Here is a 15959-nt window from a genome sequence, read left to right on the forward strand (position 1 = left end):
TCCCCTAAGTCCTTACATCTACCAATCACTGTAGACATTTCCCAAAGGACTGCCCATCTGAATTCCTGCTCTGTCGACTAATCTCCTCAGTAAGTCTGAATCAGAAAAAAATGCTGCTGTGTCAACTAATCTCCTCAGTAAATCTAAACCAGAGAAAACACAGCTGAGTCAACTAATCTCATTAAGAGAAAACTTGCCCGACCCTTTTAGGTACCTAGCATCCCATTGTATCAATTCTAAAAACAGGCCTGGCTCAAAGAACTCCTTGCCTTATTATAAGCATGGGTCAAAGTACTTTCATTGTTTAGCAAGGAGTTTTCTCTCCTAAAGCAGTCTTAAGTATGGTTGGAGTAGAGGTCCTTCCATTTCTGATCCTGGTGAGTTCTCACATCAAAATGGGGGAATGTTTCTCAGTAGGGAATTTGTTCCAATTAAGAATTTCCCAATGGGGAAATTCACAAGTCTGAGAAATTTCAAAGTTTACAAGACATCCTAGACATCAACAAACCTGAATATTTGGGAGATTATGTGTCAAATGAGACAACGTCCATACTTTAAATGGAGAATCTAAATAGACATAGTGATGATCCTTCTCTTTGTCTCTTTCTGTCTCTGTCTCTGACTGTCTCACTGTCTCTCTGTCAAACTCTTTCTTTCCCTGTCTCTCTCTCTTACAGACAAATTTGAAAATCAAGGTGGTGAATAATATGTTATTGTACATTTTTCAAAGATGTTTATAGAGTTATGCTACATTCAGTTGAGAATATGGGGAAATAAATCGATGAGGAGTTTCCCAAATCATTGTACCCATCTCATCTCCATGATTTGTAGGGAAGAAATATAAGTAGTTTGGATTCTTCCTATGATGTTTGTTCTTTAAAAATACTTTTTCTTAGTTATAAAATTGAAAGAATAATGAGAATTTAAAAACTTTTAGTGAATGAGAAGCATTTAGGAATGTGGTATTTAGTGGAAGTTGGTATTATCTTAGAATTTTAAATTGAAAGCTAGTAACATGCCAAAACCTATGAGGTCCAGCAAAAGCAGTAATAAGAAGGACATTTATATTTCCAAATGCTTATATCAAAGGTCAGATAGGTACCTCAATGGATAGATAGTCAGGCCTGGAGACAAGAGTTACTGCATTCAAATCTGGTCTCAGGTACATACTAGCTATGTTACCCTGTACAAGTCTCTTGAACCCAATTGCTTAGTTCTTACTGCTTTTCCCCCTTAGAACAATGACTTAGTAAAGATTCTAAAATTGAAGAAAAAGTTTTAAAATGCTTTTTATATATAGTTGAGAAAAATATCTATATTTTTATATATAATCTATAAAGTTGAGAAAAAATAGATCTATGAACAGGAAATCAAATTTAAAAAATAAATAAAAGTCCACAACTAAATACCAAATTGGAATTCCTAAAAACCAAAGGCAAACTCTATAAAAGTGAATGTGAAAAAACCACTAAAATTAATCTAAGGTTAGTTTTATTAAAAAATAAACAAAATAGATTAGACAATTGGTTAAAATAGTGTAGAAAGAGAAGAAAACCTAATTATTAGCATTAAAAATAAAAAGGGTGAATAAAGCACCAATGAAAATGAAACTGATATAATTACTAGTTGTTACTTTGTAGAATTAAAAGTCTACAAATTTAACAATGTAAGAATACCTGCAAAAATATAAAATTGGACTAGGAGAGGAGGAATTAGAATATCTAAATGAACCAATTTTATTTTTTAATTTCAAAATTATTTATTTGTTATTACAGTGAAATGTCCAGTTAACCTTTCCAAATTTCCTCTCTTATTCTCATGAGAGAAATTATCTTTTAACAAATATATGTGGTTTGTGTGTGTGTGTGTGTGTGTGTGTGTGTGTGTGATAAAACTCTGTCTTGGGGGGCAGCTGGGCAGCTCAGTGTATTGAGAGCCAGGCCTAGATATGGGAGGTCCTAGGTTCAAATCTGTCCTCAGACACTTCCCAGCTGTGTGACCCTGGGCAAGTCACTCAACCTCCATTGCCTAGCCTTTACTCCTCTTCTGCCTTGGAGCCAATACACAGTATTGACTCCAAGACAGAAGGTAAGGGTTAAAAAAAATAAAACTATGTCTTCTTTTAATTTAGCAGTTCTTCTTTTTGGAGATCAAGTCATTATTCAAACAGTATTTTCCATTGCTGTATATATGTTCCCTTGGTTCTGCCCATTTCATTCTTCATTATTTCATGTAGTTCTTAACATTTTTTCATGAAATTAATTTGTTCATCCTTCCTTACCAGCACAATAGTATCCTAACACAAACAAATGCCTCAACTTCTTTAGTCATTCCCCAAATGAATCATCCTTTTCATTCAGTTCTTTGCCACCACACAGAGAGTTGCTATAACTATTTTAGAACGTAGAGTTCATTTTTCTGTTTTTCTGCTCAATTTAGGAAATAACCCTAATAGTGATATTACCAAGTAAATAAATATGCACAGTTATATAAAACTTTGAGCATAATTCCAAATTGCTCTCTGAAATGACAGGATCTGTTAGTTCATTGTTCCACTTACAATGTATTAGGTTCCCCATTATCCCACAATCCCTCCAACATATTTTTTTTTTGCCTTTTTGCAATTTTAATCACTTATGCCATTTAATCATTTAATCAATTCAACAAGTGTGAGACAGTATCTCAGAGTTGTTTTGATTTGAATTTCTTTTATCAATGACAGAATACTTTTTCATTTATTTATATTCATTTTTATTTTCCTCATCCAAAAACTTTGTTTATATCTCTGACCATTTATCAAATTGGAAATGGCTCATATTCTTATAAATTGTACAAAGTTCTCTCTCTCTATTAGATATGAGATTCCTATCTGAAACACTGTATTTCATTCCCCTCCACTTCCTACTAACTTCCTAGTTTCCTTCTTATCTTGACAACATTCATTTTATATGCATGAAAACTCTTCAATTTAATATATTAAAAATTATCCATTTTATATATCACAATGCTTTTTATCCCTTGTTTATTTATAAATTCATCTCCTAAACATAAATCCAGCTGATATTATGTTCCCTGTCCTATTTTACTCCTGATTTATGCCTATATCATATAACCATTTTAAACTTATCTTCCTAAATGGTATAAGACAATGTTCTATATCTAGTTTCTACCAGACTACATTCCTGTTTTCTCAATAATTTTTTGTATTAGGTAGTGAATTCTTTCTCCAAAATCTTGGATCTTTCTTTTTTACTGTTTCTTACAAGTCTGTCCTATTCCACTGATCTATTTTTACTATTTCTTAGCCAATAACAGATAACACTGATAATCACTACTTTATAATATAATAACAAATCTGTGTCCTTTATACATTTTTCTATTAATTACTTTGTCATTCCTTACCTTTATTCCAAATGAATATTTTTGTGATTTTTCTAGTTTAATGAAATAATTTTTATGAATTTAATTGAGCAAACAGCAAGAAATTAAATAAATGAAGCTATTTTTAAAAAGAATTTGAGCAGGCCATAAAAGAACTTTCTAAGAATAAAGCATCTGGATCCGTTGCACTTATAAGTGAATTCTAACTACATTTAAAGATCAACTAATTTAAATATTATATAAATGATTTGAAATACTAGGTAAATAAGGAGTTCTACTACAGTGCTTTTATGAACCAAATATGGTTGTGGATACCTCAACTAGGAAGAGAAAAGGAAGAGACAGAAATTCATATATGAATTTAATTAATGAATAAGGGTGGAAAAATTCAAAATAAAATAGAGCCTACAACCATATATAAGAAAAATTATACATTGGTACTAAACAGGATTCATACCAGGAATGCAGAAATAGTTTAATATAAGTAAAGCTATTAGCATAATTGATTATGTCAATAACAAAAGTAACAAAAATCATAGTTAGGTCAATAGTTGCAAAAAAAGTCTTTGACAAAAAGAACACCCATTCCTTTTAAAAATACTGGAAACCATAGGTATAAATGAATTAAAAAAAAAAAGGTTAAGAAGCCTCTAACTAAAACAATCAGTGTGTTTTATTTGTGATGCAGATGAGCTATAAGTTTTCTAAATAAATGAGGTGTAAAGTGAGATTGCCCATTATCACTAATATTATATAATATTTTATTACAAATGCTTACAATAGAAATTAGAGAAGAAAAAGTAAATGAAAGAATCTGAATAGGCAAATAGATAATAATACTATCTCTTTTGCAGGCAGAATGTGTGGACAATTTTTTACATGAATTAAACTTGGTTGACAGTATCAATAATTTCGTCAAAAATAACAAGACATAAAATTGACCAATGTAAATTACCAGCATTTTTGTATATCAATAATAATGACCTTCAAGAAGAGACAGAAAGAGATGCCCCACTTAAAATAACCATATACAGAATAAAATACCTTACAATATACCTGCCAAAGAAAGCCCAAGAAATATACAAATATAATTATAAAACACTTTTTATTCAAAGACATTTTATTATCCCAATTAAATGTAATAACAATTTTTAATATAGGTTTTGCAAAATTATAAGATCCAAATAGTCTCTGCCCTTCCCTCTCTTTCACCTTAAGGAGATGATAAGCAATTTGATCTGAGGTTTACATGTATTATCATGGAAAACATACTTTTATATTGGCCATTGTTATAATAGAATATTCATTTAAAACTAAAATCCTACAATAAACCCATAAATGAAATACTGTAGAAATACTATGCTTTGATCTGCATTCTTCTCCAACAGTTCTTTCTCTAGAGGTAGAGAGCATTCTTTGTCATAAGTCCTTCAGAACTGTCCTGGATTATTGTATTGCAGAGAGTGGCTAAGTCTTTCATAGTTGATCAATGTACAATATTGCTGATACTGTGTAAGTATTTTAGTTCTGCTCATTTCATCCTATATATATCTATAAAAGATCATGTAGAACTTTTCAGCTATAAAAACTTTTTACAAAATAAAGTCATATTTAAGTAATTGAAGAAATATTAAATGTTCATAGGTAGGCAAAGTCAATATAATTAAAATGACAGTCTTATTTAAAATAATCTATGTAGGCAATGGAATTCTAATTAAATTACAAAAAAATTATCAAACTGGAAAAATAACAAAAATCATTTTGAAGAACAAAAGATCATGACAAAGGAGTTAATGAAAAACAAAAAGTCAGAAAATCTAGTAGTACCAGATTTTAAATTGTAATATTAAGTAGTAATTATAAAAGTCATCTGGTTCTGGATAATAAATAGAAATATAGATGAGTGGAACAGAACAGACATGCTCAAAGAGTTGTAAGATATTATATTAAACTTGTATTTCAAAAAAGTATAAATCTACATTTTTGTGATAATTTTTGTGACCTAACAAAATCACTCTCTTTTTCCCAAGGAGATCAGAGAAAAAGGAAAATAATCTATATATAGAAAAATATTTATATTAATTCTTTTTGCAGTGGCAAAGAACTGTAAATTGAGGGGATGTCCATCAATTGGGAAATGATTAACAAGTTGTGGTATATGAAATTGTGATGGAATATTACTGTACTGTGAGAAATAATGATTAGGTTAATTAAGAGAACATAGAAAGAAATACATGAAATAATGAAGAGAGATTCAAATTGAAACAAGACAATATTATATGTAGTTATTCAATTAATACATGAAGAATAACTTTTCAGTATCTACCTTCTGGGAACTGATAAAAAGAAATATTAAAGCCTTTCACTAGTGAGAAGCTTTATGGTAGGAAAATAGAAATAAGATAGAAGTTTTGGATCTCATGAAGGGCGTGAAGGAGCTAACCTTTGAGATGTTAATAATGAGTCAGTAATCAATTATTATTAATATTTTGGAGCCACAGCCATACTCTGATCAATGGACATCACTGAAAGGCTATATTCCGTCCAGAGATCCCCATTTAACACTGCACTGGTCAGAGGATGATATAGCTCAGCTGGGAGAATGAATACAGACTGAAGGAATTAGAGAATGTTAGGTATTAGCTTTGGAAAAGAAAGACACCTGGCCAAAGGCCAGGCCTCAGGTAGAGATAGAGGGGAGAGAGAAAGGTGGAAATACAGAGTGTAGCAAACCTGTAAGCTCATCCAAGAAGAAAGAGGAGCTGACCAAGGCTTCCAATTTATTCTCTTTGATATGCAAATGAACTCAATACATATTGGTAAGTTACATGATGCCTCAATACATATTGATGAGTTACATAGTGTATTGCCATTGGATAATTGCAAATTACGATAAGGTGAAGGTGGAGTTTTTATCCTCTGGTGAGTGAGACAAAGGGAGCAGGGTTTCGGGCCCTAACTCCAGCCAGGCTGGGAACAGAGTTCATTGCCATGCGCAGAATGGCCATGTGCCCATTCACAATCCTTATCTCTCCATAATACCTATGGGCTGGACTGCTACATCTTCTCCTTTTTGTTTTACATACAAATGAGTAGTGCAATATCAAAATGTAACAAAACACCTTAACAAATACAGACACACTGGTGCACAATCACAACATGATTCAAAGGTGAGAAACCAAACCAGATTTTAAAACCCAAATATAAAAATCAAGTGTGAACATTAGCACAAACTGATTCAGTGACAAATCTAAAATTGAACTTCCTTTCTACCTATCTGCTTATCAAAATAAATGTATAAGATATAAAAATGTTAAAAAAAGAAAAATAATTTCCACATTACTGATCCTGGTTTAATGAGGTAGAAGTTCTCTGGCTCACAAGATAGGTGCCTCAGTGCCTCCCTGGTGCCTCCCAGGCCACTGTTCATTCCTCTACTTCAACAGGGTAGAATCCTTGTAAGAATATAAATGTCTAATGAGACACCTACCATAGTGTAACTAAATAACCTAAATATATGAACTTATGTTTTCTTTTCCTTTCTTTCTCATGCCATTTTTTCTCTTTTTTACAGCTCTTCTTGAAAATCAACATGGTAAGAATTATTCTCTTGTTCATGTCCCCAATATATATAAAAAGTGATTAAATATACCACTTGATAATATTGTGTACTCAGTTAATTTAGAGTTCTTCAAATCAATGAATTCATTGGGTTTCCCTAATTGGTACAAGAGAGACATTAGCAGTATAATTTTTTCCTGTGAAGCATTTCTTTTGGCAAGAGAATATTTCTTTAATTGGAAATTGAAAAAATAATTCAAATTTGAAAAACGAAAACAAAGGAATGCAGGAAGGAATGAACTATTTAGTGGAAATGGATATTACATTAAATTTATCTTTTGAAAGTCCAAGTGTCCTTTGAGGCCATGTAGTCAAATGGTTTTATTTTACGGATGAGAAAATAGTAGTTCATTGATTTTATCACTTTTAAATATCATAAAGATATTGAGTGCTGAGTTTGGATAGATGCATACATTGTTAGATTGTAAGGAACCTTAGAGATAATTTCATTCAACCCTCTCATTTGACAAATGGAGAAACTGAGAAAATCTAGTCCTTTTGACTTTTAGTCCTGTGGTCATTACTTGAAATTAACAAGTCTGAACACTTGATAGAAGAGAAGAGGCATCCTCCTTGTTGCAAATGGATATTCTATATAGATGTGTAGATGATCTCTCTCTCCTTCCCTCTCTCTCTCCCTCCATCCCCCCCTCTCTCTCTTTCTCTCTCCTCTTTATCTATCTCTTTTCCCATTTTCCTTTCTGCATTTTTCAAATTTTAAATTCTATCATAAAGATAAATTTGGTGAGTAATGTTTTCTTGTTCATTATCTGTATATACATATATAGTGATACTACATACAAGTAGATAATGGGAATTAAATTTATCAGAATTTCCTCAAATCAGTGTATCCACCCAGCTTCCCAATTTTGTAAAGATGAGATATTATCAGTTTGGATTTTTCATGAGAAATGTTTTCATTTTCCAAACCACTCTTTCTTAAGAAATAAAACAAAGGAAATTTGGGGAAGCCTAGTGAAAAAGAAGCATTGAGTCATTCAGTAAAAGCTAGTGTTGCCTTCAAATATTCAATGGAAAGGTGGAAGTGCTCCCCTTGGAAGCCATGGAGTTTAAAGGTTTAATTTTCAAGCTGAAAAAATAAAGACTAAAAGATATAGTCATTTTCTAAATGTCTGAAAGATGTTGAGTCTGAGAGCTGGCATATATTTGTACCTTATTTGTTTATTGGAAATCTTAGAGATTATGTAGCATGAGTCTCTAATTTACAGGTGAAAGCTCTGAGAAAATGGTTTCCTCAAGGTGAGAGGGTGAATTAGAATGTGAACCAGGCTAAAAATTTAGTTCTTTGAAGTCTCAGTCTAGTAATCATTACTTGACCTCAACCAGCTTGAATACCTAGGGGAAAAGAAGTGTCAATTGAGACATTCTCTAAGTGTTAAATTGTTAATGTAAATATATCTACTGATGAGCTTCTCTCTTTTTTCATTCATCCTGTTTCTCCCTCATCATTTTACAAAGAATCTTAAAGATAAATATTGTTAGCAATATTTTCTCATTCATTTTCATAATATATGCCTTGTGAAGATTGAATTTTGCTATTTCCTGATTGTAACAATGAAGATATTTAATTTAACAAAATCAGGAATGTCTTGGGAACTCTAAATTACTGTACCCTACTTAGACTGTACTTTAGGGGAAGATAAAGTTGTAATCTCCTGATTGAACAATGAAGGAACTTAATTCTTACCTTATAGTGAAGCTAGAACTTTAAGTTAAATCTATTTTAAGATCTTAATACAAAAAAGTGTTAAGTAACTATAAAATAGGTTAAAATTAATCACAAAAGGTTAACTTAACAAAGAAGTGTTAAGTAACTCTAAAGATATAACCTAATCAAAGAAGATGAGAACTAAAAAGAATGGTCATTTAGAGGAGGTGACACAAGAGTGAAAGGTCTATATATTGGCTCATTTCCTCTCCCCGGGACTTTTTATGGCAGAGAGTTGGCTGATAGCAGTGTGCTGGGCCTTTTGGCATCTAAGCATGGCTACAAGCTATTGTCTGGTTTGGTGGTGAGTTTCTGGCTGAGTTTCCCTCCTTTACTTTTCCAACTTTATCCTCTTAGAAGCCTCTAATCTTTGTCAGAGACCTAGAGGTGGGAATTTTAAACTCCCCCTGGCACAGGCCAGGCTGGAGAAATCCTATATCCTCTTCCCTCTTTCTCCTTAAATTCCTTACCTCTATATTAATTAAATTAACATACATTTCCAGACTGACTTCGGTATTTTATTTGGGATTTCCCCTGGAGGCCAATTAAATCTAGATTTTAAGTCACAACCCTAAAATTATCTTTACAGCATTTTGTCATACTGCTGTGAAGATTAAAATTTAGGGGAGACTAAAGGCAGGGTAGAAATTAGTTTCTCTCTGCAAGGAGTATTATATTTTTAGATGTTTATTTAAGGTTGAGAATTTAAAGAAAAATACAAGTAAGAAAGGTACATGCCAGGTGGGCCGAGAGGCCCAATTCAATTTCACTCACATCATGAGGCATGTCTACTTGCCAGTGGAGACAGGAAGAGAAGAGAGGCCAAACACCTTTCCAATCAGGTTAAATACCCCATCTGGATCTTGGCTCAGGTGAGAATTTGGTGATATTACAAAGCATTCTGGGGAAGTGGAGCAAGGATTTCTGGGGATTGAAGTCCTGGATTAAAGTCTCCATTTTTACACTGCTTGTAACTGGAGAATGCTGGGAAGTAAAATGTTCAAGAGTTTCCCAATTAAATGAAATCATAGAGTATTCCTAATTTGTAAAGGGGAGATAGTATCCATTTAATTTTCTCTTGTGAAGTGTGTTTGTTTTACCAAAACACCTTTTCTTAAGAAATAAAACCAAAGAAAATTTGAAAAAGTAGTGAATGAGAAGTAATAAGAACTGAGTCATTAAGTGGAAGTTATTATTAACTTATAATGACTAGCTGAAAGTTGGAAGTTTCCTTATTAGAAGCCTTGGAGTTCAAAGGTTTCATTTACAGATGAGAAATTGTAGGCTCAGAGATATTTCCATTTTTTAGATGACAGAAAGACACAGATTGTGAGAGATAAACATAGACTTGTACAGTGTTGGATTATAAGAAATTTTAGAGATTATGTAGGACAATCCTTGGCTCTTATAGATGAAAACTATGACAAAATGGTTTCCTTAAAGACATTCAGTGAATTAGTATGAGAACAAGGTTTCAAATCCAGTTCTTATGAGTCCTAGCCCTCTAATCATTCCTTGACATCAACCAGCTTGAAAACTTGGGGGATAGAAGTGGTAATTGAAATATCCTCTATGTTTTAAATTATTAATGTAAATGCATACACTAACAAGATCTCTCTCTCTCATGAAGTAGGTAGACACACACAAGATTAAGGTAGGAGGCTGTAGTAAAATTCATGAGGCATCAACTGAGAAAAAGAAGACAAGAGTCACACTCATGATATCTGACAAAGTCAAAGTTAAAATAGATGTGATTAAAGAGATAGGGAAGGTAATTACATCCTGATAAAAGGAAGTATAGAGAATGAGGAAATATCAGGACTCAACTTGTATGTACCAAATGTTATAGCACCCAAATTTTTCAAGTAGAAACAATTGTAGCTTAAAAAGGAAATAGATAGTAAAACTATACTAATGGGAAACCTGAACCTGCCTCTATCAGATCTAGATAAAACAAACCAAAAAATAAATGAGAAAGAGGTAACAAATGTGAATGAAATCTTAGAAGAAACTGTAGTTAATAGACACATGGAGAAAAATAGACAAGAACAAAAAGGTATACCCCTTCTTTTCAGCAGCCAATGTTACATTAAAAAAGATTGACCATGTACAAGGGCCTAAAAACATGGCAAACAAATGCAAAAAAGCAGAAATAATAAATGCAAACTTTTCATATCATAATGCAATAAAATAATAATTAGCAAGAGTACATGGAAAGGCAAACCAAAAATCAATTGGAAATTAAATAATATGATCCTCCAAAATTCTTTAAAGAACAAATCATAGAAACAACTAATAATTTCATTGAAGAGAATGACAATGGTCAGACATCCTATCAAAATCTATGGGGTACAGTTAAAGAAGTACTTTGGGAAATTTATATCCTTGAATGCATAAATTAACAAATTAGGGAGGGCAGAGGCAAATGAATTGGGCATACAAATTAAAAACAAGAAAGAACAAATTAAAAATCCCCAGATGAAAACTAAATGAGAAATCTTTAAAATTAAAGGAGAAATTAGTAAAATCAAAAATGATAGAACTATTGAATTAATAAATAAGACTAGGAGCTAGAACTTTAAAAAAAACAAATAAAATTAATAAAGTACTATTTAATCTAATAAAAAGGAAAGTAGAAAAACAAAATTAATAGTATCAAAGATGAAAAGGGAGACCTCACCTCTAATGATGAAATTAAGGCAATCATTAAAAACCATTTTGCCCAATTATATGGCAATCAATACAGAAATCTAGGTGATATGAATTGTTCCAAAAATATAAGTTGCTTAGATTAACAGAAAAAGAAATAGAATATTTAAATAGTCCCACATCAGAAGAAGTTGAATAAGCCATCAAAGAACTTCGTAAGAAAATATCCGCAGGGCCAGATGGATTCACAAGTGAATTCTATCACACATTCAAAGAAAAACTAATCAATATTATACAAACTATTTGACATAATAAACAAAAAAGGAGTTATACCAAATTCCTTTTATGAAACAAATATGGTACTGTTTCCAAAGCCAGGCAGATAAATAACAGAGAACGAAAACTACAAATCAATCTCCTTAACGAACATAGATGCAAAAATCTTAAATAGAATACTAGCAAAAAGACTCAAGCAAGTGATCAAGAGGGTTATTCACTATGCAGGTGAGGTTTATACAAGGAATGCAAGGATGATTCAATATTAGGAAAACTATCCACATAATTGACCATATCAACCAACTAACCAACAAAACTCACATTATTATCTCAATAGATACAGAAAAAGCCTTTGAAAAATACAACACTTGTTGTTATTGAAAACAGTAGAAAATGTAGAAATAGAAGTGCCTTTCCTAAAGATAATGAACACCATATATTTAAAACCATTGACAAGCATGATCTGCAATGGTGATGAATTAGAAGCCTTCCCAATAAGATCAGGGGTGAAACAAGGATGCCCATTATCACCTCTATTATTTAATATTGTACTCAAAATAGTAGCAGTAGCAATCAGAGAAGAAAAATACATTGATGTTATTAAAATAGGCAATGAGGAGACTAAGCTATCACTCTTTGTGGATGATATGATGGTTTACTTAAAGAATCCTAGAAAATCAATTAAAAAGCTAGTGGAAATAATCAACAACTTTAGCAAAGTTGCAGGATAAAAAATAAACCCACATATATAATCAGCATTTCTATGTGATCTCCAAAACATGCCAGCATCAAGTGTTAGAAAGAGAAATTCCATTTAAAATCACTTATAAAAATACTTAGGAATTTCTTTGCCAAGACAAACACAAGTAACTATGTAAATGCAACTACAAAACTCTTTCCACACAATTAAAACTAGATCTAAACAAATGGAAAAACATCAATTGCTAATGGGTAGGACAAGTTAACATAAAAACAATGACAATGCTACCCAAACTAATTCACATATTTAGTATCATTAATTTGTAGAAGGGGATAATATTCATTTTATATCACAATGTCTAGTGTTTTTGGTTTGGTAAAACACTATTTAATGAATAAAGAAGGAAATTCTGAATGAATAGTGAATGGGAAGCAGTAGGAAGTGAGTCATTAAGAAGTTAGAATGGGGGGCAGCTGGGTAGCTCAGTGGATTGAGAGCCAGGCCTAGAGATGGGAGGCCCTAGGTTCAAATCTGGCCTCAGACACTTCCCAGCTGTGTGACCCTGGGCAAGTCACTTGACCCCCATTGCCTAGCCCTTACCACTCCTCTGCCTTGGAGCCAATACACAGTATTGACTTCAAGACGTAAGGTAAGGGTTAAAAAAAAAGAAGTTAAAATGACCTTTCAAAAGTTGCAAATGCCCCACTTGGAAGCAATTTAGCTGAAAGGATTCAGTGTCAATTTAGTGGTGAGTAATATTTTCTCATTTATTTAACCATGTATGTATCCAATGATCATAATAACAACTGGAAAATGTTGGAAAACATTTCCTTGTTTTCCACAAATTAATGCATCAGTGCAGCATCACTAATTGTAGATGCTGATATTACTCATTTTATTTTCCCTTTTGTAGTCTTTTTGTATCTGTAAAACAGTATTTAGTAAATGTAGAAGGAAATTCTGAATAAGTAGTGAATGGGAAATGGTGGAAATTGTGTCATTTAGAAGTTATAATTACCCTTTGAAACTTGGAAATGTCCACGCTGGAAGCCACAGACCACAAAGGTTTCTTTTTTAAATTGAATAAAATGAACAAAATATATTGTCCTTTTCTAAATATCAGAAAAATGCTGAATGTGAGAACTGGCATATATTTAATACCTTTTTTGCTTATTGGAAGTCTTAGAAATTATGTTTCACAAAGCTCTAAACTGAGAGATGAAAACTCCAAGTAAATGGTTTCCTCAATGTGATAGATTTAGCTATTATGAGAACCATGCCAGAAATGGTTGTGTGTTCTCTCTCTCTCTCTCTCTCTCTCTCTCTCTCTCTCTCTCTCTCTCTCTCTCTCTCTCTCTCTCTCTCTCTCTCTCCCTCTCTCTCTCCCACTCTCTCTCCCTCCCCCCTATCCCTCCCTCTCTCTCTCTGTTTCTGTCTCTCTCTCCCTCTCTCTCTCTGTCTCTCTCCCTCCCTCCCTCTCTCTCTCTCCCACTCTCTCTCTCCCACTCTCTCTCTCTCTCTCTCATTATGTTTTTTTCTCCATTTTTACAGAACCTGTTAACAGTCAAAATGATGAGTAATATCTTCTCCTTTATTTTCCTCATGCATGTATCGAGTGATAATGCTCACAACTGCAGGTGCTGGAAAATATTTCCAGGTATTCTCCAAATTAATGCATCAATGCAGTATCACTAATTTGTAGATGGGGATATAATTCATTTTATTTTCCCTAGTGTAGGGTTTTTGCTTTGCCTAAACACTGTATTTAAAATAATGAAACAAATGCTGAGTAAGTAGTGAATGGGAAGCAGTTGGGAATGAGTCATTGAGAAATTATAATTATATTTTGAATGTTGGAAGTGAAACTTGGAAGCCATGGAGCCCAAAGGATTTATTTTTAAATTGAAAAAAAAATAAAGGCTAAAAGATATTATTATTTTCTAAATACCAGAAAGAAAGATGCTGAATATGAGAACTGGCATACATTTTTATCTTAATTTGCTTATTAGAAATCTTAGAGATTATGAAGCACAAGTCTCCTATTTGACAGATGAAAACTCCAAGTAAATTGTTTCCTCAATGTCATAGATTGAATTAGTAGGAGAACCCATTAACAAATCTAGTGCTTATGAGTTCTCTAATCTGTTTGGCAGTTTGACTCTTGTAATTCCAGAATCATTTTTCTCATCCTGCTTCACTGACCCAAGAATAGTTTGTTGAGCTAGAGTCATCAGCTAGACCCAGGGATCTCTGATATAAAGAAGGAAGAAATCTTTTCTTTGAATTTCCTGAGATGCAATTAGAGAAATCAGATTTATCCCAGTTGCACCTTCAGGGTATGACAAAGGTGCATATAACTGGTCTGAGGACATGTTTTATGTGCAAAGAAAGCAGCATCTGAGTAACAAAACCACTGGGACCTAATAAAAGAAAGTATCATTTTAACCCATGTTTATACTCTTTCTTGGAAAGTCCATAGTTAATTTCCCAATCCATATAGTAATATTTATGAACTGTGTGACCTTGATCCAGTCAAATATCCCATAGGCCAAGGAGGAGGAGTCTGCCCTTTCTGATCTTCTGTGTCATCTTCAACTTTAATTCTTAAGGAATCTGGAGCATTCTAGGTGTGGGAGTCATAGAGGAATGGGTAAACTGGGCACAGTTAAGTATTGTCTAATTTCTTTTCCTGGTTTCATTTCAGATTTACCTCAAATTGCCTTGAAACACAGAGGTAATACATATTCAGTTTTCTATAACTCTGTGGGAAGCAGAGGATGTATCTAAATTAGCTCAGGGAATTGTAGTGAATTCTAATCACCAGGAGTCAACAGTTATGGGATATCAGTGAGAAAAATCTACGGAGTAGGTTCTGGAGGGCTTTGAAAGCCAACCAAAGGATTTTTGTATTTGATTTGGGAAACAAGAGGGAGTCAAAAGATTTTATTAAATAGGGAATGGAGGTGATATGGTCAGGTGTGTGTTTTAGGAAGATAATTCTGATGCCTGTTAGAGCAGATAAAGGCTTGAATCAGGAGGTCAATCAGTGGGATTTTGTAGGAGCTCCAGGGAGAGGTGACAAGGGCCTCCAGCAGGATGGTTGTAGTATCAGAACAGAGAAGGAGCTGAGTGTGGACAAATCATTTACATTTTTGGGGGCTCAAATTTCACTCTCCTATCAAAATTCAGCACTGTACTGGAGGGCTTATAAAGTTTGTTCCTAGTACTAATCCTGTGATCCCAAGGATCTCCCACAGGAGTTCATTAATCACAAATTTAATTAGCACATGTAAGGCAAACATTAGAGAGAATTCTTCAAGAACAGGCTAGAGAGGAGCGTCTCTGAGGTCCCTTCTGGCCTTCAAACTTTGTGATCCTGTGAATCACAGTGACCCTTAGAAGGCAATTACACTTTCTAGAATTAATGTTTCCCAACTACTCCTAGGCCAGGACTCTCCCCACTGTAAGGAGAAGGAACAGTCAGAGAGGTAGGAAGAGAATGAAGATGGGGAATGATTCTGTTTCACAGATTTCCAGAAAAGCATTTCCAAGCAGGAGAGGGTGGGGCATGGTGCAAAATATGTCCTTGAATCTCAAGGAGGA

This window comes from Monodelphis domestica, chromosome 6 (genome assembly GCF_027887165.1).
Source record: "Monodelphis domestica isolate mMonDom1 chromosome 6, mMonDom1.pri, whole genome shotgun sequence".
Lineage (NCBI taxonomy): Eukaryota > Metazoa > Chordata > Mammalia > Didelphimorphia > Didelphidae > Monodelphis > Monodelphis domestica.